The 8,973-nt window shown below is 40.9% G+C and overlaps 1 pseudogene; it reads right to left on the reverse strand.

The window, feature by feature from the left end:
- Positions 1–507: 507 nt before the first annotated feature.
- LOC139780952 (serine/threonine-protein phosphatase 6 catalytic subunit-like) lies at positions 508–5,070 on the reverse strand (annotated as a pseudogene).
- Between the last annotated feature and the right edge of the window lie 3,903 nt (positions 5,071–8,973).

Raw genomic sequence — 8,973 nt, forward strand, 5'->3', positions numbered from 1 at the left:
ACTACTGCGGCTCTCGCAGTTTTCTGTTTGTAGGAGCGCACCATATCCCAATTGCACCTATGACATTAAAATTCGTGACAACGTGCCCCGAGGGCATTTTTTTACTCCAAACAGCCTCATGGCCGACACGTTTGAGATATTCATAAGGTTAGGTATTGCACGCGGTAGGTAAAAGTACATACTTTAAGATAATATAAAGGTCTATTCTGAAAAAACATAAGCTTCATGTCCAGTACGTTGAATGTTAGACAATAAAATTTTACTTACGGTCGCAAAAAACTTTCAAGTTGATTTTACGTCAACACGGCTGGAGCAATCTCAACACTGTAAACACACCAAAGATGGGCATACACTAACACGTTTTGGGAATGACGGGTGCTGCCCTCTGGTTATTAGTTTTTTAAATAAAGCCGATGTGACAACGTGCCCCGTGTGACAACGTGCCCCGGTCTACCCTACATATTAAATAAAACTTGATTTGGTAAGTATGAAGTAAATAACAATATAATAGTTTTATTAAATGTTTATTTAGCAATTATGTTTTCATGTATGTATAAGAAACGTAGCATATTCACATATTCACTTTGTATGTGTGTGTTCATATGTGTATGGTCAGAGGTACGAATATATAATACTGACGGGTTATATTACTGCTTAAAAATACGGCTTAAAAATAATTATGTTACTGTCTCGGTCTTCTGCCTCGTCTACCCCAATGGTGGTTAGCTGACGACATCTTTCTTCTTGTCGTCGTATCCCCGCGGCTCTACCTCTTGGTCTTCGAACTGTAAATATGCTCATGTACCATAGCGTTTGGTCCAAAGCGTTTGGTCTGCACTATGCGATCGTGTTCTTCTCTATTATTGACAATGCGATCAAGTGCGATTTTTTGCGAATTTTTATTACAAACGTTCTTCATTACATTAACATAACAAAGTCTATACTTTCAAGGTACATGATGATCGTTTTAAAATGGTGTCTACCTGTGAGATCTTTAAGGATTATGCGCAGTGTTCAAGCTCCCGCACGGAGCACATTAAGCTAAATTAGTCTTCGTTATTTTATTTTTATCTTGCAAATTGTCTTTATTTGTTCTCTCTCTCGCGAGCTTACCGATTATTAATATCGAGTCGCCGCAAGCGCTTGGACACTTCGATAAGATTAAAGCGATCACAGACAGAGGCATTCCGGTAAACGAAACGCCGCGAACACCCCAATAGATACAGAGGCTAATACTTCTTTTCTTTTTTTTTTTTAAGGATTTCTAATGATATCCGTACCGCACGTAGGGCGTTCTCGTCGTTGCGAAACCGTTTCACGACTCGGAGGCTGCAAATGTAGCGAGTCGAGTTTGTAACGCAAGCTCCGTGTCCCAATTCGTTCTAGATGCGCTCCTCTCTACCTTATGTAATACATTACTCGCGTAAAGTATCGCGCAATTGTAATTGTACGTTATAATATGTAGTACAAATAGAGAATATACCGCGCGCGCGTGATGTAAAATTGTAAGAGTAGACCTAAAAGGTAGTAAAATCGTAAAACGTAAATATCGTAGAAAAGTTTCGCGAAAAAGCAAAGGCTCGTTCCAAAACAATAGCGGAAGGCTTATATGAAATAGAATAAGAAAGCATTTATACTTCTAGTAGACCGTCGTGTTATAGTTCTGAAGGCACTGTTCAAAAGTTTATTACATTTCTTGGAATAACGGATCTTCGCAAAACACCTCTTCGAATGGTGCGACAAGGAGAGTCGTTATAAACATCGACATGACCATTGCACACGCCTCCTTCGGTCTATATCACAAAATTCAAAATAGAGTAGTCTCAACTTGACAGCCTGTGCCACAATGCCAATGCCATATTTGTCGGGTCTGTGATCGGTTAGGAATTATCGTGAGCTAGCAAAAATCGATGGTCAGAATTCAGGCTTATGATACGCAATGGCCGGTGCATTTCCATTAATTATGTCATATCAATATCGTATCATTATATTACACAAACGCTTATTAATTTAGAGGCACATTGCTAAGGGTCTCGGTTTTTTTTCTTTTCAAGTTGCTCCCTACATTAATGAACTTATGACAATTAGTTAATTACGATTATTCAATACGACAGCGATTTGGCATATATGTATATATATATATATAAAAGAGAGAAGTGTGTGTGACGAACGAACGGTGGATATCTTTCTTGCAAAGAACATTAATGTGTGTCAAGGTAGTTTAACCTTTAGAGGCCGGGGGTGGTCGAAATATCGACCACCCAAAAAACACAATCTATTTGATGTTTTCGGGCAAAATTTGTGTGTTGAATAAGGGAAAAATAGTAAAAAAAAAAAAACTCTTCAAGTCCTTTTCCCGGCCTCTAAAGGTTAAAAACAATATTTGAGCTCGGAATTTCTTAAAATTAAGCGTAAAAAAATGTCATGTGCATAAAAATAATAAGACAACTCTCTACAGATGCTATAACGATCCCGCTATCGGATTTCCTTACCTAAGCAGGAAAACTTTGGCTACTGCTACACGCTATTTGTACTTCGGCGAAAAAGAGCCGAATTTACGATTCTTGCTAAGAACACCGATTGCGCATTTAGAAGAAAAAAGAACGGTACGCAGCACACACAGTACCTAAACCAGCAACAGATCATTTATATGTTCAGGAAGACCTTAACAGTACTATATATGCTCACGCTTTAATAAATCTGAATTCTACGCACAACGATTGTAATGTCAGAGAAGCATTTACTGTACTCAGAGAGTGTACTTTTTGCCGGAATGTTTAAACGTGATATTTCTTTTCTTTTTATATTCACACACAGCACTGGACTATTTGCGTTATTCGCGCTCATAAATTATTTAAAAGCTCTTAGTCTTTTGAACATTAAAGTCCAGAATGCTGCTCTGAGATATGAATGCTCTACAGAATGTACATAGTAGACAGCAAAAGCGTCTATACCACAGAATGTTCACATTTGCTCTGATGCAAAATATCGTTTTCTTTTTTTTTCTCGAGCTACAAAAATCAGGCTGATGCAATGGCAGATACTATGTAGATATATAAAAGTTAGCTTTACAACATGTAATTAACTTTACAACATGTAAAACCTGATAAAGTTCTTAAAAAATCTAAAGAACATTCCCTGAATAAGATCAATAACACGACAATTCAGTCCTCTCTAAGTATCGTACTTTGATCGTAGAACGCATCAAATAATTTCTTTTAAGGGAATCAAAATTTTCTAAAGTAATATGTATATAATCAGTGATATATTCTCATGAATGTGTGGGTCCGTCATGGTACCAGCCTGGATCCGGCCAATCAAATCATGTGATTCCGTAGAGTCTAGACACAGACATTTCTCTTCCGCATCCGTACAGATGAGCCACTAAGATAGATCACAAAAAGTACGGAGTGGGCATTAGAGGTGGGATTACTCTCTCGGAATCAGGCACTGCCTGGAACAGCACTGGTGATCTCTGATCCACTGTCGTGAACTGCATGATACTAGCTGTTACCACATCGATAACAATAATTTGGGACCGACCACACTGTGACGAGTTTGTCATTAATCATGTACCTATAACCTGCATGATAAAAATATGCGTCATCAATACATATTTCCGAGATATTTAAAAAAATCTGCGACAGAAATGTTTGAGCAAAGACATACCTTCCTGAACTAATTGGTGCGCCCTACAGATGAGTTTAAGATCATTCACTTCCATGAACATGTAAGTCACTTTGCTGCCAAACAGCCAGCCTGCACCACGCGGACTTACTGTCCATGTTTCTACATCTTCTGGATCGGACCAGACCAAATCACAGAAAGCACCTGTAATATGGCAATTAAGCAACGATATTTTATTATTATTGTACAATAACAGTAAATATCCAGTCATGTAACTTTTATTATTATGTAACTTTTGCAATGACATATCACTTTATACAATTAATACCTTTGTGTGGAATCTCTTGATTTCTTTCAATCGTTCTAATTTGATCTAGTGTTCTAATAGCTGGAGACAATCCACCGTGTACACAAAGAACCTGTTCATCAATTAACTAAAACAGAATTTTATTCGAGCGTAATCAAAAGTGGAGTTATACCCTACAACAGTACTTCCACGCATTAGCATTGCCGTACTTGTTTTGGCATTCATCTAGAACAGAAAATAAAGAGACCAATGAAATCAAAGCTTTATTATACACAAATGTAAAAAAAGCCCAGAAAAGAAAGTATCGTTGCGCACTTACCGTAAAATCCAAATAAACGTGCGTGATTTGTCTAGTTTCGTGATTACCGCGTAGTAACGTTATCCTGTCGGACCATTTAGCTTTAAATGTGAGCAGACGAGTAAACGTTTCTAAGCTATAGTAGCCCTGATCGACAAAATCTCCCAGGAATATGTAATTTGTATCTGGCACGGGGCCACCGTTACGAAACAGTTCCTCTAAATCATAGAACTGTAACAGCACAAAAACATGAACAATCTGATGTATATTAATATCACGATTGTGTACAAATAACTATACAGCTACAGAATATTAAAATCGAAAAGTTGTGAGGCAATAGATAATGGAAGACTAATATTGTTGCGACGCTAATTCGGAAGATTAAAATCCGCTAAAACTTTACGTCGATCCCGTAGCGGTGAGCAAGGATGCTCCGACTTTGAGGTTAGTACAACATTCATCGCACGATACTGTTATAATTGCAAATCGGAAACGTACCTCGAGTCCAGCTCTTCTGCGATCAACGAAGTCGGGATCGAACGTGTCAGTCGTCACTTTCTGCCAAGCGTAGAGAACCTTCTTTTCCGGCAGCGGTGGTAACACGATGTAGGGATACGAAATCTCCAGATAAGCACGAAGCAATTCAAATTCAGTATATCGCCGGCACGATTACGGTGTTACTACTGTTTCGCGTACGCGCGTTGTCGCACCTTACCTCGCGACAGCGTGCGGCTCGTGCAAACGTTAACGCACGGCCGCAATCGCGCGGCAGAAACGCCTCGTGTGAACAGGCTCCTTGACTCCTTGATCTCAGTATCAGCTCTCTGCTGTCAATATATATAAAGAGTCACACGGTCGGTCTCGCTCCGACACTACCGTATCTCTCGATAGGTTAAGTGAACTGACTGTGACGTGACAGCACGCTGAACGCACTAACTATCTGCACTGCGCGCAGTACATCTGCACTGCGCGCAGTACAAACACGTATATGAACGCACTATATCTGCACTGCGCGAAAGCGCCGCCAGTGGCGAAAAAGTGAAAGGGACATTTTCTCTGATCACGTGATCAAGATATCGCGGCGTTAGGAGGAGTATCTTAAATAAAATTTTTCACATTTGGACTTTGCGTCGCAATATCTCCGCTCGTAGGGCACGTAGCGGAATATTATAAGAGAAACCCCCCCCCTATTTCGACCCCAAGCTGTCGATCAAGCCTACTTAGAACTTGATCCGTTCACTCGTTTATCGAGATCTCAACATCTCGAGTACTCGCAACCCGTCGCGTCGCGTAAAAGAGTCACGGTCGGTCTCGCTCCGCGTGTACTTGGCGCGAGACACTACCGTGTCTCTTGATCTGCAGCATACGCCAACAGTTCGCAATCAATAATCGAATTTTTATCATAAAATTCACGCAAGATTCTAATTGCATTACATTTATCGGTGATACAATTTTGGCGTAAAATGGCTACAAATTGTTTAAATTTTTCACTTACGCCATGAACATTTTGGCATAGTTGAAAATACACATTTTCGACGCAATGTTCTAGTTCGAACAGGAAGAGTACGGTTGACGGTTTCATGTACAAGCTGGTATCGCACGACGTCAATTTTACAATATCTGCGTCACGTATTTTAACGAGCTCCAGATCTCGAAACGCTAGCGATGATGGCGCCGGTGACTGCACGAGTCGCTGAATATCTGCACGTTTTTCGATGAATGTCACCCACGTTGCATGAGGCAGAATTATCCGATTGCCTCGATTATCACCAATAAGTATATCCACAGAGGACATAGGTCCCGCGTTGATTCCAACATCCAAAAATTTATATGCTGTCGATGTCAAGGCAAATCTCCTTCCCAAAATACGAGGCGTATAACGAGGTTTATCAAAACTGAAAAAAATACAATTATGTTTATAAAAGATTTTTTTTGCACAAGTATATACGAAAATTAGCGGTACTTACTCATTGTGCTGTTTCTCGCACGTTTCATCCTGAATCGGAACGTAGTAGTTCGCACCGTGAGTGTTCATCATAACTGGAGGCTGTTTGCGACGTACTCGAACCGTATCAAACTCTTGACTGCGCTCTAGAATCCTCGCAGACCATTTATACATACAAAAAACTGCAAATCTTGCAAATAGCGCCAATGTATGGCTGCTGCATGGTGACCACCACCACATATATGTTAAATGTGATATCTTTGTCAAGAACATTCGTGATGAGATTACCTCATCGGGCATCAAATATGATTTTTTTCAAGAGCATACGTGTCTCGCGATGATTTCATCGAACACGTGCAAAACTGCAAATTTTGCAATTTCGCATAAGTCAATGGAGCGTTATTGTTTTCAAGAACATGTCGCGACGTGTCTCGCAATGATTTTATCGAACACGTGCAAAACTGCAAATTTTGCAATTTTGCATAAGTCAATGGAGCATTATTGTTTTCAAGAACATACATGTCTCGCGATGATTTCATCGGACACGTGCAAAACTGCAAATTTTGCAAATAGCGCCGATGTACGGCTGCTGCATTGATACAGATCAAATCACCGAAAGTCAATGGCGCGATATCGTTTTCAAAAACATACGTGTCTCGCAATGATTTCATCACACACGTGTAAAACTGCACACGTCGGGATTAGCAACGCGATGTAACTCGTATTCGTAGAAGCCGCCGGCGACGGGTTTTCCGCAGGAATCTTCCAATAGATACGTCACGGGATTAGTTTTCTGCACTTTGATGATTCTAAACACCTCCGTGGTCCAATTTGGCGTGTATCCTTTTCGAAGATTGTCTTGAATTTACTCACGCGTACTGAGTCGCCCACTTTGAATTGCGCGGGAGCAGCGATCTTTACGTGGCTGTACACCGTTGTTAGGAGCTTGTCGGCGATCGCGGGGGTAACATCGATGGGTCGCATGCCGATAGTTCGATGCTTTCGCGCGTTGTAATCCGATACGAGACCCGGCAGCGAGTCGATCCATTTGTAATTTCCGTTGAGCGTAAACATTTTCCACATATCGTTCTTGAGCGTGCGATTGAATTGTTCGACGACCGATGCCTTCATTACGGAATAGGTCGAATAGTGATTGATATTATGTTTCTTCAAGAGTTTCTGCACGTTTGCGTTGTAAAATTCTTTGCCCTTGTCAGTCTGCAGATTTTTCGGGCATCTTCCGTCGTCTCGAATTATTTTCGCTATCGCCGTAGTAACCTCGGTTCCGCTCTTGGCCTTGAGCGGTACGGCCCATGCGTGCTTGCTCAGCACGTCGATAACGGTGAGTATGTAGTAGTAGCCTCTGTTGAATCGCGTGTATGGACGCATCTCGACCACATCCGCCTGCCACAGGTCATAGTATCCGCGCACTATGACGCGTCTTCGCGAAAAATTTCTTCTCGCAGGAGCGTGTAATTCTTCCACCAGCCTCCGTTTCTCAGTTGATTGCTTTTTACTAGCCATGACGCTGACGCGCAACTGACGCAGAGATCAGATGTACGTTCTTATCTATTCGTGATGATTCGCAATTACATCTTGAATCATCTTTTGAAGTTCGTTTAGGGTAATTTGCACGTTATTCTGGAATGCGGCCATCTTTCTCTCGATTTCATCCTGTTGATCTTTCAAAATTTGCACGCTCTGCTGCACGTAACGTTTAATGGCTGCATCGCCATCATCTACAGGCGGCGCTATCCGTCGAATTTTGCGCGATTTCGCGTCAAAGTCGGTGGCGACCATGCAAAGAGCGTTATCGCGCACGTAATTTCTGATTAATCCGCTCCATTGATAGTAGAGGAGACCGGGCTAGACCGTTAGTTTTTTTTCGGTGCCGATTTTTAACAACAAAATAAATAATTGTAGTTAAAAGTGGTATACCACTGTAAAGAGTGAACCTTTAGCTACAAAATTTATACAGGAAATTTTTATCTACGTCGCTTTGTTTAACCGGTATAGAGCAAAAACGACAACGGTGCAAAAATTGAAATCTCAAAAATGCCGGGGTTTAACCGTTACACTGCATTTTCAATACATATACGTACATCTAATCCTGAAAAATGATAGGATACATCTTAATAATTGTTTTTTAAGAGAAAAATATAAAAATTTATTTAAAATTTTTATGCGAAACGTTATTAAAAAATAGTTACGAGGGTTCCTCTTTCCGCAGAAGTCACTCGCCCGACTTGTTTCACTCCTCGACGTCCGATGACTCTATTCGGTGTCTGAATGGTTGTAATTCCCGTCTCATCCATATTCCATATGCAGTGAGCCTGGAAATGCCCGGAAATGCCTTGGAAATGCACCCGGACTGCTTACTGACGGATTAACCCCAAACACAAGTTTCAGGTTTGATCGCCCACGAAATATTAGACATCAACGATAATGAAAAAACTACACTGGATTCGTGTTCAGCATGCATTATTCTTTATAATCACGTACCTCGAGATTTGGAGAGCAAATATTATAGCAAATATTACAAAATTTCCACGCGCAGAAAATGTAACTTTCACCTTCCGAAAACACGTTTGCCCTCGTAAAAATCATAACACGGCAGGTAATCTGCCGAAACTCCGTTGGTCACATGGGTACCATAAGCAGCGTTTACAATGTTAATAGCGAGTTCGCACAATATACAGGTTCCGAGATATTTGATTTGGCGGATTTACCCCGTTAGCGGTCTAGCCCCGGTCTCCCCTACGGTTCCGCACCGCCTCTTCCGAGCGATATACCAAA

The sequence above is a fragment of the Temnothorax nylanderi genome, unplaced genomic scaffold (assembly GCF_030848795.1).
Source record: "Temnothorax nylanderi isolate EJ_2023f unplaced genomic scaffold, tnyl_v1.0 TNYL_tig0307_pilon, whole genome shotgun sequence".
NCBI classification, from domain to species: Eukaryota; Metazoa; Arthropoda; class Insecta; order Hymenoptera; family Formicidae; genus Temnothorax; species Temnothorax nylanderi.